Source organism: Alosa sapidissima, chromosome 6 (assembly GCF_018492685.1).
Source record: "Alosa sapidissima isolate fAloSap1 chromosome 6, fAloSap1.pri, whole genome shotgun sequence".
NCBI lineage: Eukaryota > Metazoa > Chordata > Actinopteri > Clupeiformes > Clupeidae > Alosa > Alosa sapidissima.
In genome coordinates, this window is record NC_055962.1 from 16909423 (window position 1) to 16929631 (window position 20209).

At 43.1% G+C, this 20209-nt stretch overlaps 1 protein-coding gene and 1 long non-coding RNA gene across 4 annotated transcripts in view; one reads left to right on the forward strand and one right to left on the reverse strand.

Annotated features, from left to right (window-relative positions):
• LOC121711792 (1-phosphatidylinositol 4,5-bisphosphate phosphodiesterase beta-1-like) overlaps positions 1 to 20209 on the forward strand; it is a 147394-nt gene that overhangs the window by 41291 nt on the left and 85894 nt on the right. The window lies entirely within an intron of this gene.
• LOC121711793 lies at positions 2162 to 4659 on the reverse strand. The gene is made up of 3 exons (XR_006032440.1): positions 4604 to 4659; positions 3007 to 3072; positions 2162 to 2487 (listed from the first exon to the last, which is right to left on the reverse strand). It is a non-coding gene; the product is annotated as an uncharacterized LOC121711793 (long non-coding RNA).

Sequence of the window (20209 nt, forward strand, 5' to 3'; positions counted from 1 at the left end):
TCAATCATAAATTAATATTTATCATTCTTTCAGGGGAGGGAAAAAATCCTCCATAAAAATCCATAAGGTGAAAAACATCACCCGCAAAGAGGCATAAAGCAGCATTTTCCGTAAAATAATGGCTTCAATCTCATTTTGATGATATGCTGACTTATGGTTATGGTTATATGATTTAACAGATGCTTTAGTCCAAAGCGACTTACAAATAAAAACAATACGATAGTTAAAAATGAACAGTTTTAAAATGCTGGTAAGACTGTTAAAATAGCAATAATAAACAATAATGTCAATGCAGTATCAATGATCAATAGCCTAATGAAAATAAACAAATACTATAATGTACAAACCATAACTCATAACAACAGATATGTCTTTAGACTCCTTGGACTCGGCAAAATGGACACGGCATTTTTCATAAAAATGTTCAAAAAGATAAAAATGCTTCTTTTTTTGATTCCATGTTTCTACCACATTGTCTTACAACCTTTTGGCATATGGCAGTGTCATTTTCAGTCAGAACAAACATCTTGATCAAGAGAAAATCATTAAATCAATATTTGCCAGGGGTATGAATAATTTTGTTCTTAACAGTACATGTGGCTGATTGAAGACCAGGCGTGCTGCAGCATTCTAAATCAGTTCTAATGATCTTACTACACAAGCAGGCAGGCCAGCTAACAGTGAATTACCGTAGTCCAGTTTGGAGATAACCATTGTCTGTACAAGAAGTTGTGTGGTATCTTGTGTTAGATAAGGTCTGATCTTCCTAATGTTGTAAAGGACAAAGCGACATGATTTTGCAATTGAGGCTACATGCACAGAGAAGTATAGTCGGTCATCAATTATGGCACCCAAGTTACACTCCAATCTAGTTGGGGGTCAGTAAAGATGAGTCAAAATATAAGTCAAAGACTTATAATTGATAGAATTGCGTCTGCCAATACTGATATGCATCCAGAACGCCTGGTATTGCAAATGTAACTTTATGATTCCGACCAGAAATATGACCCTTTACATCAACTCTTGACAGATTGAGTCACCCCTTAGCACTAAATGGGTACCCAGTATGTTGATAATGGATGACAACTGGCTGTTAGTGTGGCGTTGAGACTCTAATCAGTCTTTACTGAGCCACACACACACACTGTTACTGTGGCTAACACAGGAGGCTGTTATTGGACTGAAATGATAAATCAATTAAGACACGACACATCACAGTGCGTAGGCTGGGCCCCAGAGGCCAATTACCAGATGGTCTCTTCACAGTGTGCTATGCTATGCTGATTAAATCCAATGTTACAGCATGTACCGGACAACTTCTGCTGACGTTGGTCAGCTGTGTCCATTCTGAGGCCGCAAAGAAAAATGGTTCAAGATTATATTTCACATAAAGAAATAGCAACAATGTAACAAACATGTATTAACAACATGAATATCTGTTTATGGACCACAGTTTGACTAGTACTACAGAATTGTTTGGTGTGGGGCTGTGTAAGTAGTGTCTGTGAATCTCCTGTTGAAATAGTGTCTGTGAATCTCCTGTTGTTTGTGTTCTCCCCACTCACTGCAGTGAAACATGCATATCTACGTAGGTAGGCTCCTTGTTCAGTGAAACAGACAGAAGGACTGCACAATTAGATAGCTCACTGAAGCATCTCCTGGTCCTGTGTGACTGTAGACTTGAGTAGACATTCAATTAGTAAGGGATAGCGGCCGCCGAGTTGTCCCGTTATACAGAATTAATGGACAACGTGGAGCCTCCTGTTCCTTTATGACTAGTCTTGACTAGAGAAGTAAATATAGCCTGTTAAAACATCTTGTCTGACTGCAGACTTAAGTACATTAAGCACAAATGGAGCTTGCTGAAGCATCTCCTGGTCTCGAGTGGTGTTTGTTCTCTTTGCTCAGCAGAAAAGCCCGCTGAGTGGGGTCCAGTTTTACAGAGTAATGTGGATTTAGCCTCAGTGTCCTGCTGCTTTCATCCTCTGGCTATAGGGTTTCTGTAGAACACTGCTCAGCCGGTTGGCCTTCCCAAGACGCGGTCGTATTCGGCAAGTAGAGGAGAGTTTAGTCCAGTGTCCATATTTGTTTGCTGGAACTGGCCTTAATGTAATCTGTGGCGATAAAGGAACGACTGCAGTCTCAGGCGCTCACTCACTCACACACACGCACACATACATGCCGGCAGCAGCAGAGATCAGAGGTAAGGGAAAATAGATGATGCCATCCATCCTCTGAATGCCATTGCTACCAGGTCCAACGTTGTGTGCCACTGGCATACACACACACACACACACACACACACAGTACTGAATATAGACTGCAGTTGTGCAGTGATTACTCTCACTGTAGCGAGGCAGAGAGCAGGGTATCTGCTGTGAATGTGTCCTATGTCATCAGATCTCATTCTGTTTCCTGAAAGCACTGGCCACGGTCCAGGGATGGTGTGCACACTCTCTCTGACCCCCTCCTCTGACCACTTTGGTTCTGAAAGTGAAAACAAAAGCGCCATTTTCCTAGTCATTTACATGTCGCAGGCAAAATGACATCATGTGTTGCTGGTCTGAGGAGTCCAGTCGGGGGTCTCCCTGACTGACCCAGGACAGTGAGCCCAATCGCCAGTCAGACGGAGTGGAGACTGAGGCCATCCCCAGCAAGAGAGAGTGGATCAGAATTGGCAATGCCCAGTCCTTCCCCTGGGTAGTCAGTAACCTCACAGCGTGCCAGCCGCCATGAGCTTAGTAAACTCACACGTGTGTGTGTTGGAGGGGGGGGGGGGCAATACACAGTACAATACAGCTGGACCAATACAAGTGTACCAATAACCAATAACAGTCACCAGTGTAGAGCTGAGAGTGTATGTATAGTATGCGTTCTTGCATTGCTATTGCATTGCTATTGAATTCAGGTTCCGTGACATCACAGGCCAACGTGGTCCAGTGTCATCTGCTGGTGTGTGTGTGTGTGTGTGTGTGGCTGAGGTCCTTTAAGGTCTCTGGGTCTCACCATCTCCTCCAGACCTGGTTTAATGATGCTAATCATTAACAGGCAGCCTAAGGCAGGGCAGAAGTGCTGAAACACACACACAAACACACAGTGTTGTAATGTAACGGAGTACAAATACTTCGTTACTGTACTTAAGTAGAAATTTCACGTATCTGTACTTTACTTCGCTATTTAAGCATCTTCGTTACTCGTTACTAAAACATAAAATTAGAAAAAATGTGCGCGACTGCAATAAGGGAGGTTTGGCGAATCACTGCTCCTAGATTGCATTTTGCACGCTCCGCGCTCTATTTCAGCTCTTGTTTGTTGCTAAAGGAGGAGGACGCACAACTGAAACCGCCATGGAAGCACGAGCACCTACTGGAGGACCTCCCGTTATCATAGACGACCACCCCGACGATAGTGGTGAACTCTGTGAACAGGGTAGTGGTGAAGATAATGTCATACACCCGTGGCCATATTTGCAAGAAATGTTTCTGTACATCGGCTACCTGCCCTAGCGGCCTGTGAAAGGCTATTTATCCATAGCATCGCAGGAGTTGTCTTCAGTCCAAGAAGAGTAAGACTGAATCAGGCCCGGGGTGGGTAATCGGGAGAATTCCCGGTGGGCCGCTTCACTTTTGGCCCGGTCGAGGAAACAAATATTGACATTTGTCACGTTAGTCTCTCTTTTCTTAAAGTAGGACACGTTCAGCATTCTGTGCATGACACCAATGCAATGCCTCTGCATGGGTTGTAGCCTACGTGAGGAAGTTCTCCCCTCCCAAAGAGTTGGTTGGGTCCATATAGCCTGTCTTTACGGAGATACGGATAGCCAAGCTGGCCCTACAGTAGACACAAGCGTCAGGAAGGATGGAGGGTAGAAAGAGGCTTGGAGAGACTGAGCAGCAGATCAACCAGTCGACCACTGAAAATGATGAGCCTGAAATTAGTGATGAGGCCATGACTACAGGGACAGGGAAGTAGAGAGGATAAATTAAAGTTATTTAATGTAAGAAAGAGCAATTACCCTACATGATAAACCTATATGCCTTGTTTGCTCAGAAGAGGGTGTAGGCTAAATCACCAAACAATATACAGTAGCCTACCCATGCAAAAAACATGTAGCCTAAACATAGTTCAATATGCCTCTGTGGAAGCATGGGATAGGCTACATTTCAAAGGCTTTCTTTCTTCCTGTTTTGGTAACTTGTGGAATAGTAGAATATTTTTTGTTAACTTCTTAGTTGAAGTGAATTATTATATAACCTTTACACATTTGTTGAACCATGGTACTAATAAAAACTACAGGATAGTAAGAGCTGAAATGTTGCTTAATTTATCCAATTTCCACCACTATGGTCGGTCTTGGGCCTGAAACTCCCGGTGTCAGGGCACACAGACTCAGGAAACAAGGTTAGGCTCAATCAAGTCGTTTTAATTTGAACACAGCAACCAAGGCAGGAAAATTTAAACAAGGTCTTGAAGTGAAGTTAACGCTCAGAAGAACTTGACTTGACAAACAAGGCAGTCCTACATAAAGGCTCCAATCTTGCAAGAGGATATCGTCCAACAGAAAAAGTCCAATAGAAAATGTCCAACATAAAAGTTCTACAACCTGGGACGAAGCAGGAAATTCCAGAAACGAGGAGCTGGGCTTGGAAACAAGGTCCGTGCGCTGGAGTAAGTGTCTCCGTTGAAGAGGCCAGACAGAGAGAGCAGAGTGACAGGGGTTTATATGGGCAGTAGGAGATTGGCTACAGGTGCTGGGGAGTGGCAAACGGGAGATTGGATGATTGGGTAATCAGTAGACAGGGGAATTAGATTGGGAGATCGTTGGAGCAGAGTGATGAGGAGGAGAGACTGGTGGAGAACCTGGTGGTGTTGTGACACCCGGGCACTGAATTCTGGCAACTTTGAAAACCAGCTTCTTTTGAAGATGAGCAGACACCTTTTCAGTTTCAACTAATGACTGGCATATTAGTAGCTGCTGGACATAGATGGCCTGTGTGTGTGTGTGTGTGTGTGTGAGTGACGGTGACCTGGGGAGTAAGCCCTAGAAATGCTCATACCACATGACCAAAATGTTCTCCCTACAAGCAGGTCATTTTTTTTTTTGTGAAAGAAATAAGTTATTTATTTTTCATTTCAGAGAATTGTGCCTAAAAAGTCCTAGAAAAGAATGTGATTTGATTTGATGAGTGAGATTAAGAAGATATGGGAACCCTGAATATGCTTTATGCTTTACTATAAGAAAGCCAAAATAAAGTTTACAATAAAAGTTCAAAATAAAACCGCTTGCTTTTTACTTTTTACTTTTACTTCAAATACTTAAGTACATTAAATATCAGAAAATGACTTTTGATACTTAAGTACAGTATATATCAGATACTTTAAGACTTTTACTTAAGTAATATTCTAAAAGGCAACTTTCACTTCTAACAAAGTCTTTTTCTAGTACGATACTTGTACTTTTACTCAAGTATTGCTTTCTAGTACTTTATACAACACTGCACATACATGTGACTCACACTCCTTAAGATTAACACCAGAACTCAGCATAGTGCCTTTTGTGTTGGGTTAGTAAATGTTGTCATATTATTGTCAGTTACTGCTAATAGATGCTTATCTTGATGCTATCTATTTTGTTTTTGGTGAATTTCCATTACCTATCGAAAAACTTCAGTGAACGGCATGAAACCACGATCTGTTCTAAGATTATTATCATACCACAATAATCTCATACAAGTGCAACCCTATATAAGGACACAGGACCCAATCCAGGTCACATCCAGTCCAGATGAAGGCTATATCAAGGCCAGATCTTTGTCTTAAGCTGTGTTTGGGATGTACACACATCCCACTCACTCACTCACTCACCATTACATAGTGAAATCTGTTGAGTCCACCATGTAGGGAGGGAATCAGACGTTGTTAAAATGACAGTATTCTGGATAGTACATTTCCAAAAATTCCATGTCTGTAATGCAATAAAGCTAATGTTTCCACAGAGCTGCTTACCTTTGGTAAAATGAGTACAAGTCCAGGCAGTAATGTGATTTTTTGAGTTACAAGGCAGTAATGTGATTTTTTGCCAAAATACAGTCAGTGTTTCCCTTCTTTTTCAAAAGATTAATGTTAAACTGAAACTATCTGTGAATTGTAGTATAGACCGGGGCTGCTTCAGATACACCAAATATATTTCTACTCCTTAAAACAGCCATATGGATGTTCAATCAATTCATGATATCAATAAAAGTACTGTAAACACAGTGCAAAAACTAGCACAGTAAACAGTAGTGTTTTTATTAAAAAAAAAAAAAAAACTACCACAGTAAACAGTAGTGTTTTTTTATTTCTTAAAAATGAGTCTACCTTTTATAGAATGTTTTGCATAAATATGCAATACATTTCAATTTAATGATCCATGACTTGAACATTTAGTTTTGGCCCGCTGCCCTCCACCCTGATTAATTTTTGGCCCTTGAAGGGGAAGAATTTGGGCACCCCTGGTATAGACCCTTTCAATCTGTTTCTAGAAGGTTTCCGGTTTAAGCACTCAAAACAAACACAAATACTTGTAATGAAAGTATATCAGACTGTAGCAAGGGGCTCTAAGGATTGTCAACTTTTAAACATTTTCTTTTTATGTTTGTTAACCACCGAGTTACCGTTAACTCAATGTTACCGTTAACTCAAACCGGAAATACCTTGAGAACGGACAAATAATGTAGGTTGTTGTATACTGAAAACTGACCAACTCGGTTGTAGTGAACGTCGTTTTGTAGTGCACCATATTGATAGAAATGAAATGTTTAAATTCCAAACCGCTCTACAAAATGTCTCATTCACTACGTTGGGAACTATATACTGTAGTGAGCGTGTGTGCATCGCGAACACGTCTATGTAGTGTTCCACTGACTGCTGCGGTCTGACAGCTCAATAAAGCTTAATGAGGACAGGTTTAAATCCGCTGGTGGATAACGGCCTGATAGTGATCAGTCATTAAGTAATTACAGATAGCAGCCGAGAAATATGGGCATGATACGGATCAGTCATTAACTGCTGCTGTGAGATCTTCATGTTTTAGGGTATTAGGAATAGATACCTGAAGCAGTTTGATGCCACCTTGGTTAGTCATCTAAACTATCCATACCCTTTTTCTATCTCTTGATGACTCATTTCTTTCGAAAAAACATCCCCTTAACTCCATGAACAGCGTGGAATATACTTGGAATATACTGTGCATCTCTTTTCTTGTTCTTTTTGCACTTTGTCGTAGTACTGTAAACAGAGTTAATTCCTTTTGTTTAGTCCAAGATCTCTGCATCTTGATTGAGTGAGTGACTCACCCACTTGTAGTGCACTTACTCCAGGCAATCCGTCATTTACATAAGAAATGGATAGAGTACTTGATGCGTTTTGAAACTATAAAACACGTCAAGCTGTTTCCTTGTAATCATCAGTGAATATGTGTTTATAACAAGACACGTCCAAGAGACTGTCTGTCTCTGTGTGTGTGTGTTCATGATAGGATTGGGGAAGTTAAATAATCAATCGATTAATTGAATTACTCAGTTGACATATTTAAACACAACCTGGAACGATGGGCACCAAGTTTGCACCATGATGTCTGTAATTCGCCTCCAGTTATGTGTGTGTGTGTGTGTGTGTGTGTGTGTGTGTGTGTGTGTGTGTGTGTGTGTGTGTGTGTGATTGAGTGCTTTTTCATCTTTAAGAAAAGCCTGTTGGCCTGAAAACCTTATCATTCTATTTGCTTGGCCAGTGCTGCCTGGTTCCTGTGTGATATCTCACACTATTCAAGTGTGGCAACATGAACAAGACATCTTTTAATGGAACCCCAAAATAGCAACAATCTGAACCAAAGAGGGAGAGGTAAAGAGACAGAGAAAGAGAGAGAGAGTGAAAGAATGAAAGTAACATGGAGGGGAAGGGGATGGAGAGAAAGAGAACAAAGAAAGTGGAAGGAGAAAGAGAGAGAAAAGACAAGATGAGCCAGATGAAAGAGAGAGAATGAGAGATGTGAGTGTGGGATTTTGTTTTGTGACTGTGAGTTGAGTCAGTGTGTGTGTGTGTGTGTGTGTGTGTGTGTGTGTGTGTGTGTGTGCGTGCAGTTCCTCTTGTGTCCTATAAGATGGCTTTGCTGTGTAAAGAGAACCATAGTGACAACAGAGAGCTGGCCTGCGGCGCTTATCGGCAGCAGAACATCACATCCGCATTCCACACAGGACAGAAGGAGCCCTGTTCTCCTCCTCCACCTGCTTAGGTAGGGAGAATGGCTCAAACACACACACACATGCGCACACACACGCACACACACACACACACGCACACACACACACACACATGCACACACACATTCACACATACACACTCACAAACACACTCACACACACGCACACACACACACATGTACACACACACACACACACTCACACACACACACACATGCACACACACGCACACACATGCACACACACATGCACAAATACACACCAGAGCCAGAGCCAGGTCTCATCTTACATAGCAAATGAGAATGGTCATGAAAAGGACTACCAATCCCAATAGAATCCAGCTTTGCTGCCAATAACATCCACCCTAGCTCTAGATTGAAGCAAGCTTTGCAGCCAATAGCAGCCCTTTTTGCTCCCGACAGCAGCCAGCTCTGTCTCATCTCCCTCCCAGATCCGTGCCTGCTCCATTCCAGATCCTATCTAAACTCAAGTCTCCCACCTGAGAAACCCCTGCTGTTCTGTTGCCTGTCCAGCAGCTCTGCCTGTCCAGCAACACTGATTTCATGGTGGACTTTGTTTCCAAGACTTTTGTTGTACCTCTGGAGAAAGTCAGTCCTGCACTTTGTTCTCCTAAGGGATTAGCTTATTTCTGGATAAGGGATAAGATAGAGGTCACAGAAGAAGAAAAAAACACTTTTGTTTGACTTAACAGCTCAATCATTCTCTAGTGGTTTGACATTTTAATCAATATCACTTTTAAAAGTAGAGAATAGCTATCCATCCACCCATGCTGATATGACAAAACACAGAGATAGTGTAAACAGTAAAAGTCTCTCTGAAGTGATAGAAGCTAAAGCAGGTGAATTATTCCCAGGAGTGTGGGGAGTGCTCCCTATCACTCTTACTCTTAGCATAGATAGCCAGTAGCCTGGGTAGCCTAGGAAGCCTGTAGACTAGGAAGCCTGTAGCCCGGGTAGCCTAGGATGCCTGTAGCCTAGAAAGTCTGTAGCCTGGGTAGCCTAGGATGCCTGTAGCCTAGGAAGTCTGTAGCCTGGGTAGCCTAGGATGCCTGTAGCCTAGGAAGTCTGTAGCCTGGGTAGCCTAGGATGCCTGTAGCCTAGGAAGTCTGTTGCCTGGGTAGCCTAGGATGCCTGTAGCCTTGGAAGTCTGTAGCCTGGGTAGCCTAGGATGCCTGTAGACTAGGAAGCCTGTAGCCCGGGTAGCCTAGGATTCCTGTAGCCTGTAGCCTAGGAAGCCTGTGTAGCCTGTAGTCCAGAGTCCTATTCCATAGCCACTTGTGGTGGTGCCGAGCCAAGGTGTACCAAGCTCATTCATTCTCCAATACAACCACACTCATTTTGAACCTTTGGCTGAGCTTGGCATTGAGATGAGCATGTGAGCTAGAGAGATGTAGAGACCATGTGATGCTCCCTACTCGCTCACACATTGTATTAACCATCTGGCCTGTGTGATGCTGAAGTTAGTGTGATTGTAATTGAGCCACATCAAGAGTGACCTTGAAATGCCCTTTCATTTAAAAACTAAACAGCTAGCTAATCTTTACACTCTGGGAAAATCCCCATCTCACTTCCTCCCTGCATGGTCAGTTGCACATCAGGATCAGCAGCTTGCTTTAAAATCACTGTTGCTGTTGCACTCATAACATCTCTGAAATATCAGTAAGTCTGTAATAACTTTTCTACAATGACTGCCTGCAGTAACCAACTCCTGCCTCTTAGTTCTAACTTCGTTCACCAATGAATCACCAGTGTTTATGATTTGTACTATGATTTGACACTCATAACATCGCTGAAATATCAGTAGGTCTGTAATGATAATACTTTTCTACACTGACTGCCTACAATAACCAGCTCCTGCCTCTTAGTTCTAACTTCGTCTTAGTGTTGAATCAGACATCTGCTGGCAACCTTGTTGTGTTTGTCATTAAATGCTGGCAGTGCGTATTGTGTGGTGTCAGCAGTACCCATACCCGTGCCAGTCTCTTGGTTGGCACGGCAAAAAGGTCTCATCAGGGGACTTAGCCGCCTTAGCAGAACTGGAGCTCCTCAGCCATATACCGGAGAGAAGGATCCAGGTCACAGGCTGCTGAGTTCATAAAGGTCATGCGTGATTTGGAACCACAATGTCAGCGATTGAGCATGTCGCTGCTCATGTAAATCAGTAAATGTAAATCAGGTTTCTCGGCCAAGTTTACTTCCGTATACAAGGAATTTTGTCTCTGCATTTATCCCATCCGTGAACACACAGAGCACACAGTGAATACACAGTGAGGTGAAGCACACACTAACCCGGAGCAGTGAGCTGCCTTGCTACAGCGGCACTCGGGGAGCAGTGAGGGGTTAGGTGCCTTGCTCAAGGGCACTTCAGCATTTCCAACTGGTCGGGGATCAAACCGGCAACCCTCCGGTTACAAGCCCGAAGCCCTAACCAGTAGGCCACGACTGCCCCATGTGTCCAATCACACGTCAGAAACACACTCCACAACGGTTCTGGCCTTGTTCCATGCCAACGTCAGACCTGGTGATGTCACAGTGGGCTTGTGTGGTTTGGAACCCTGATGTCAGCTAACGACCTCTCTGCTATTGTCAATGTTTCAGCCAATCAGGGATCGGTAGCTGATAAGCCTATTTAAAGGCTTGGTTTAACTTTCAAGGCGCAACACGAGAGTATTCAATTGTCAGTTTAGGCAATCTGTTTGTGTTACTTAGGAACGCAAGATAGACCTTATTATGGTCTGTGCATTATGTTACGCTTACCGCAGCAGCTTCGTCATTTCCAGTCTGATCCGCCGCCTAATGGTCACCACTCTGCTCTCCTGTGATCCTGAGGAGCTGTCGCCCTTAATTACAGTCCACATCTGTGAGGACCCATGCCCCATCCTCCTCCCCCAGCACTGACCGCACTGAGACGGGGATGACGGGGTCTGTGCTGAAGTGGACGTGGCTCTAATTGAGACAGGTCCTCTGAGGGAGTGGGCGTAGCGTGGCCGAAGTAATCAATCACACTGAACCTGCACACACACACGGCACGGAGCCACATCCGTGGACCTCCATGTACAGTAGGAGGAGAGAAGCCCTCTCTGACATTGCACTGGTAGATACTATCAGACTCTCAATTGCTACACCACCAATGCACCAACCAATTTGGGATGTGTGTGGGAATGTGTGTGTGTGTGTGTGTGTGTGTGTGTGGGAATGTGTGTGTATGTGTGTGTGTGTGTGTGTGTGTGTGTGTGTGTGTGTGTGTGTGTGTGGTCTTCTTGTCATCTTGGATCTTTCCATTGGTCAATTGATTTGGTGCATTTGTGCAGAGATGAGTAATGTGCTTGCACTGTATCAGGGGAATTGTGTGTGTGTGTGTGTGTGTGTGTGTGTGAATGCATGTTGAAGTTGTGTTTGTAATTATCCAGGAGAAAATGGCTTTTGTCACTCCAAGACTCCATCTTACTGTGTGGGGGATGGAAGTGTGTTTGTATGTGAGTGTGTGTGAGAGAGAGAGAGAGTGCGTCTGTGTGTGTGTGTGTGTGTGTGTGTGTGTGTGTAGGGGGATTGTTTGGAGCGTTGATGGCGAGTTGATTTCAGGAGAAATTTCAGTCAAATAACGAGAGTCAGAGCTGATGACAGTGAAACCCTTGAGACAAAGAGAGAGGGAGAGAGAGAACTCAGAGAGAGATGGAGAGATATATTGAGAGAGAAACTGAGACTGTGAGAGAGAGAGAGAGAGAGAGAGAGAGAGAGAGAGAGAAGGTAAAGATAGACAGCCACAGAGGAACAACAAAAAGGGAACAAGAAAATAGAATAGAGATACTATCACAGAGGAAAAGAAAAATTAACAAGGGATGAAAGACAATCAGTGAGGAGAGAGGGGAAAAAGACTGGATAGACTATGAAAGAAGAGATAGAAAAAATCAATTGAAAGTGGACTGTCACAGAGGAGAAAAACCTAATACAATGTGATTTTGAGGAGAGAAAAAAGACTAGATGAAGAAACAGTCACAGAATACACACACACACACACACACACACACACACACACACACACATACAAACACACAGCAGGTCTATCAGCTGCTTGCTTGTCTACCTGAGCGCTTACTGCGGTGTGTCCTCTAACTATGAAACAGGTCAGGGTCAGGTCAGCACCCCCCTACTGCCCACCTACACACTCTAACATACCGAAACACTGTCCCTTTCAGCCAGCCATTCTCTAGGTACAGTACCACAACAACATGTTTATTTAATAAGATGTGTAAGACATCATTCCCCTACCAAGGTGTTGTCTCCCTAATTTAAGATCATACATCTGAGCTAGCGCGCAGTGGTGGCTGGCCTCAGGTCTGGCCATATGCACAGAGGATTGGGATGATTAGTGGTACTCTGTGCACAGCCTTTTGTTTTGCATTCATAATTTGATTATATTTTATATGTTTTTTTTAGTAATATATTTTTGGGGCTTTTTTGGACATTGAGAGAGACACGAAACTTGGTGGGCATGTAGCCCCACATGGATGGCATGGAACCATCATTTTTCGTTTTGATCTGTAGCCCCCCCGCTGGACTGGACCCCCCGAAAGGAGGGTAGGGCAGACACAGTTTTCTATGAATATCTCGAGAACCGTAGGGTTAAGGAGGACCACCTTTTTTTTGTATGTTGATCTTAAGGGGCCATGTCAACCCATTCCATAACCACTCATTTCATGTATAGTGTCACCTAGTTAAAAACAAAAAAGTAAACACTTTTAAAAGTAAACACACACACAAGCACCCACACACACACACACCCACCCACACACACATAAACATAAACATGTACAGGCACACATGCACACAATTCAAGAATTTCTCAGAATTATGAACAGGCAAGATGGGGGTGGGGTTGTATAAAATGTATTTTACATGTGAAATCTGTGAACTAATCATGTTTTGGTACTTGTTGTCTTGCAGATACCAGTGAGAATTGAGTGTGCATAATGCAATTCATTGAGACAGTTAGAATCATATATGCCTTTCAGCGTGACTTATTTTTGTGGAAAAAATGTGCTGGACTGGGCGGCGGTCATATTTTGTACCGCTCTGCGGTACATCTAGTTGTATTATGTTTTGTGTTTTTCCTCCAAACATCAGAGCATCTGTCATAACCGTTTCCTATTACTGGAACTGTTTTAATGTATTTTGCCTTTCTGAAAAATGTCCTCTTTATCTGCTCATTGCAGAGCACTTTGAATCACCAATGTTTATGATTTGTACTATATAATTAGCTTGCTTTGTAAACAAACAGACAGCAAGGGCTACAAGATCTCTTAGCTGTGAGTGAGTGAAAATAAAGGGATCACAGGACACAGATATCTGGATTACTTAGTTTCATTTGTAAAAGGTTTCAATGTAGTTTTATATCTTCATCAGAGTCCACTGAACAATCTGTGAAGTACCTGATTGTTGTCAGAATCATGGCGGCATTGCCATCCATTACCTGTAACTACGTTTATGTGAGACTGAAAGAGAGCTCCACAGGACACTCTACTCTTTACCGGGTGGGATTGGAGTTTGCATGCGGTGGTCCGGTCGCATGCTGTGTCACTGGCGTCCTTGGGGGGTGAAGCTATTTGCATGCTGTGATCTGTAAATAGAGTGGTGGTGTACTCCTGGTTGGAATGGCATAACGTGGCCATTGGCGCACATCCCCAGAATAGAGCTAGCCAATGCAGTAGGGACAGTCAGCTGTGCCCAGCCAGAAATCTCAGAACTTTGAGGCCTGACCTGCTGTGTCTGCAAGTACTAACATGTGACTACAATTTATTAAAATGTATAATGTGTGTAAATACGACTGTGTATGCTCTTACGTATGTGGTATGTGTGTGTGTGTGTGTGTGTGTGTGTGTGTGTGTGTGTGTGTGTGTGTGTGTGTCCGCATGCATGTGGTGTAATGTATGTGAGAGTCTATGTGTATGTGGTGTGTGTATTTGTGTATATGCACAAACCTATGTGTAGATGAAGAATTGAAGAATTGAGGTCAATTCATAGTTCAGGTGTCTGTCACTAAACAAATACAAAATGATGCCGACAGATGTCGCAGAGCTGCAGGCTTTCATAGTCCTGTGCCAGCGACAAATTGACAAATAGAATGTCACCTAGTTTCTGTAGCAACTTGGACATTAGTGTAAAGTAAACAGACACACGTCATGACTACGGTAACACACAATAGAACTCAAACTCAAGTAGAACTTTGAGTTGAAGATTCAAGAGATTTATTTGTCATTTGCATATTTGCACAGAAACAAAAAGCACTGAAATGAGGGATCGTGACAGCAACTCCACACTGTGCAAAGGGGAGAAAATAGAAAAAGTAGAAGAGCAACAAATAAAAATGAATAATAATGAAATAATTAAATAGAATAGGTGAGGGTAAATAAACATAAATAAATGCTTTAATGGGCTTATCAAAAAGGAACAGTGCTGGGACAGTTATGCATTCATGGCCCGTATGGCTTAGTCTTATTCTTTAGTTCTGGCTTTGAGGGACTGGAGGCACTTTCCAGAGGGCAGCCATATAAAAACACTGTGGTTTGGGTTGATATCCAATCAGAGTATGAAACAATGTCTGCATGATGTTCACATTTCTTTGATGTAAGCGACAAGCTCTGCGACACGAATGTTTCTCTCTTTCCCGTCCTATTTTGTTCGAGCAACACTTGTCACCTGAACTATAAATCGGCCTTTACGAGCACACACTGGAATGAACCGGACCCTATACTGAAGATGAGAGCAACAAGAGATCTTAACTTAGGAGCTGTCTGTCAGCAGCCAACATAAAAAAGACAAGTAGCTGAGACATAGAGAGAAGGAAAGGGAAGAGAGAGGAGAGAGAGAGAGAGAGAGAGAAAGAGAGAAAGAGGGAGAGAGGAAGATAAGCTGCTGGGAGCGGAGAAAAAGAACTAGAGGGAGAATGAGAGAGAAATGGGTAAAGATAGAGGGATAGAAGGGGGGAGTGCTAGCACAACAATGACAACAGTTGCAGCAGGCAGAGAGAGAGAGAGAAGAGGAGGAGCACTCATCTGAAACAACACAAGCAGCAGTAGTCTGATATATGTATCAAGATGATGACACACAGAAAAATGACAGGGAGAGAAAAGGACAGGGGGTTAAAAAAGAGTGAACGACAGAAAGAGAATGGAGTTGACTAAGAGAGAGTGACTGAAATCAGACCTGGACACCAGTGATGTAAGCACGGGACATTTAACACACTCGGACGTCTCCAGATAAGGGAACCTGACACTGTCAATTCACATCAAAGTGCACGAGTGTCTTGTGTCAGCACAAGTGTGTTTTCATCTCAGGAGCTGTCCGTCACTCAGGAGGCTGCAATGCTCGTCTGGCCCCACAGTTGCTATGAGTGTCCATAAGGTTAGAGAGGTTGACATGACACACACACATACACACACACACACACACACACACACACACTACTGCTGAAAATAGTATTTCGCTTTTGTCAGCAACTCTCTTTCCCATACACACACAGAGAAACACACAGACCCCTGCCCCACCCCACCCCCCTTCCACAGACACACACACTTTACTACCAGTGTATTCCCAAGAATGCCATCAGCAGTTCTGCTTTAATGGACGCCTCCCTCACGTGTCTAGCATAATCATGTCTTGGCTGGTCCCACATTGTCTCATTAAACATCATGACCATTAATGGATGATCATGTCCTAGTGTCATTTTACAATTACTGCTAATTGTTAGCACTCCTAATGTTACAGCTAATATTAGGTGTACTTCTAGTGTTACACGCTAGTCCAGACAGGGTGCTATGTGTTGATGGCTTTCGCTCTTGGTCTGTGTCCAGACCAGCTCTGTAATCAGCTTCAAAACCCCAGCACTGAGCTCGGGAGGCACCTAAAGGCCTCCACATATACTGTAACTCATAACTCTGTGTCCACTGTGATAGTGTGCTGTTGATGTCTTTGCTCTGTACCCATGTCCCATGTTGTATTTTCTTTGTCTTTCAAATAATTGCTGCCATTGTGACCAGGACTCCCTGGCAGAAAAGACAAAAAAAAAATATATATATAGGCGCCGAGTCCAGAGGCGGTCGTCCTGGTTCCAGAAAGTAAAAGTCCTGCCATATATTCTTTCTACCTGTGCACTTAACACAGGTGATATCACCAATTATCTGATCTACCTGTCTACTAATTAGGATGAGCTGGTTTACTAAACGGTTGGATCAAATACTTGGCAGGACCTTTACTTTCTGAACCCGGGATGTCCGCCTCTGGCACAGACACATGAGTGCGGCGCAGCCTGCTTTCCACGTTCGAGTACATTAGATTCAATTGTTTTCAATGGACCCTTTCAAGAGAGTTCCATTATCAGCATCATAGTTGGCCCCACAAGACTTCCTTTTTAACATTCCATACAGTATGTTATCTTAATGCAGAGGAAGTAGATTGGGGCCCAAATAGAACGTTCAAGCATTGTTTTTGTTTTTATTGATGAAAGGGTCTATAGAACCGTACACCAGCATTAAACTCTGCCTCTGCCACCGTGTTGATTAAGATTGAGTTTTGTTTTTGTCACCACTGCTCGACTGCTTGCCATTTAAAACATTTTGGCCCTGGTGTACGTGGACAAGTGACAGAATGTGTTGGCGTACCTTACTCATGTCGGCGCCAATATGCAGAGCTCTCCAGGTAGCACAGAAGTGGAACTGGCTAGTATATGGCTGTAGTTTGACCCCGATTAACTCGGACCCAGCATCATAACACAGACATGGACAGATTAAAGGGGTGGTTCAGGATTTTGGACATAGGACCTCATTTCCAAGTAAGCAAGTGTGATATTTATCAGTGGAGACCGTTTTCAACACGTTTCATCCAGTCCTTCTAATTGCAGAGTTTGCAGGTGCTAGGCTAGCGCAAGTCAACGGTATGTGCTAGCCTGCCACTAAAAACAGTCTTACCCACTCCAAAGTACACCCAAGGCAAATAAATTATAACGCCAGACTATCGATGTAAATGTCTGTATTGATAGTTTTATTTCTAACATTATTCTATCCTTGCATTTCAACGATCGCATTACATTTTGAGGGACTAGTGTCTTAGCAGCGGCGGAATTATACTTGCTCCAGTTAGTAGTACTGCGCCAAAAAGTAAACAGTAAAGCGCACTCCAATGGGGATACCTAGTAGTAGCCTTGGTAATATCAGTCCGCCGCAGAGATGCAAAATGACTACTACCAACTTCAGGGAACAAAGTATAACTACTGCAACGCGATGCGAGGGTAGTTGTATTTCTTACACTATTCTATCAACACAGACATTTACATCGATTGTCTGGAATTTGCCTCGAGTGTCCTTTGGAGTAGGTAAGACTGTTTTTAGTGGCAGGCTAGCACATACCGTTGACTTGCGCTAGCCTAGCACCTGCGAACTCTGCAATTAGAACGACTGGATGAAACGTGTTGAAAACGGTCTCCACTGATAAATATCACACTTGCTTACTTGGAAATGAGGTCCTTTTTCCAAAATCCTGAACCACCCCTTTAAGAGCCACTGGGTCCTTGGGCACAACATTTTGAAAAATAACCCCTTAAATGATGACTTTTGGTAAGATTTGTAAAAAGAAATGGACAGGTTGAGACTTACAATTATGACATAACCATCAACAGATTCAAAGCATCTTGCTGTTAAAAGAGATGCTGATCACAAAGCATGATTATCACACATATGCGTAAGCTGTATTATTTGACTGAGGGGCCCCATTCAGATATCAGAGGTGAATAGCATGACCTATTGTATGTGATTGAAAGGCCCTATTAAGACATATCACATAACATAACCCATGTTATTTGACTCAGGGGCCCTATTCACACATAGTCATCCTTTCATCTGGGATGTGAGGAAGATCCTTATGGGCTCCAAATGTCACTCAGAGTTAATGGAAGCTATCTAATGTGCAGATTTGTCAATTTTTCATCCTATAATTTGACAATCTCATGTTACCATTGTTAGGCTGAAACCAGAACTTTAGATAAAAAATGTTATTAAGCTGTCATATCATACTACTATCATGACAAATACCAATGTTGAAATGGCACTGCAGACTGATGGACATAACTCATTATGATAGCATGTGACATCTGCCATGATAATATTATGACAAGGTTGTGTTAGTGAAGCAGGATTCAAGTTAAAGTGTTTCCGCCCTGATCTGGCCCAGAACCAACTCTTCTCACTGCGCTACCAAAGATTCTATAGTTAACTTAGCTTTATCAACCGTCTCTGGCGCTACTCACTTCGGTCTTCAGCCCTCCCCAGTCACCAGTGCCATGATTCCATCAGGCACTTACAGGGACGGCTCCAAACATGCCCCCCTGGGGTCCTCCGTGATGGACAGAGGAGTGCGGTCTGCAGCAGGGTGGCTTGATCATTAGTTTTTTTTATCATGCTAGCACTAGCAGCGCTAGCAGCATTAGCAGCTCCAGTGACCATCACTTCCTCAAGAGCTCTGGAAGTCTGGATGCCTTCCAGGCCTGCTTGGCTGTTCACAGGAACCAGAGGAAGAACAGAGAGGCAAAGGGAAAAAAAAGAAGAATAATGAAATCTGTCAGTGGAGAATCCTGAGTTGTGGTGGAGCTTCCTTTTAAAAACACTCCCTGAAGGAATTCCATCGTGAGTTCACAGTAGCATATCCCAAATGCTTTAAAAATGCATAATGTATAATGCAGCATTGTTGTTATTTTTTTGGCTTTGGTATAATACATCCACATCAAACCAGATAAAAAAAGCTAAGGACATGAGGTGAAAAAAAATAGGCTGCCTGAGAGAGGAAGTACAGTTCGGAAGGTTAAGACGCAAACCCTTCAAAGTTACCTCTCGTAAGACTGGACAGGGCCTCAGTCTGTTACTGCAGCAGGCTTGTGTTCTGTGGTGGACTCTGAATTAGGTTTATCAAACTGGCCCTGAACAAATGTTGTCCATGACAATACAGTGAATTTGCAATAGAAAATAATCTATGATGCATCATGATATATTTAACTGAAGAAAAAAATGTAAAAAAAAATGTACATCAAAGTGCATAGTGTCAACCCTGAACATGGAGGTTGAGTGACTAGTGATTTGGCCCTTGTAGCTCTGCTTCAGATATTTGTGTGTATACTGTAGGCCTATATACAGTATGTGTGTACTTGTGTGTTTAAGAGGGACACTGTAAGGATGTGTGTGTTTTCTCTGTTGAGGCATGAATGATTTATATGTGTAGTACACCACACCGTCATCTCTCCTGCCCTCCACACTTTTTCTCTTTCACTCTTCCTTGCTATCCATCCCTCTCTCTCTCTCTCTCTCTCTCTCTCTCTCTGTGTCTATCCCTCTGTGTAGTACTCTACATGGTCTTTTCTTATGTCCCTCTTTTCCCCTCTCTCTCTCTCTCTCTCTCTCTCTCTCTCTCTCTGTGTCTATCCCTCTGTGTAGTACTCTACATGGTCTTTTCTTATGTCCCTCTTTTCCTCTCTCTCTCTCTGTCTCTCTCTCTCTCTTTCTATCTCCCTCTACTCTCTCATTCACGGAGTACTTTGTAATAATTGAAGGGCACATTTTTGCTGCCCTAGTTCTTTCCCTCCTCTTCATGCTGTTTCACTCTAGTGTCCTGTCTTTGATCCAGAGGCAGAGAGAAGAGCCTTTAGAGTCGAGCCTCATTACTAAGCCTCCAAAAGCCACTGCAGACATCCACAGGCTCCACACCACACAGCCCTGTTCATTCACCATGTGGGTCAAGCTCTCAGAGAGAGTGGCTCATTAGCAGACCTGAGGTTATCCACGAGTCCCATACAGTCCTATGCATTAACCATGTGGATACTTAGCACTGAACGCAGGATGCGGGAATCAAGCTGAGTTTGTCAGCAAGGCACTTGCTGCCCTATGCATTTGACCTGCTAGTCATACAGAA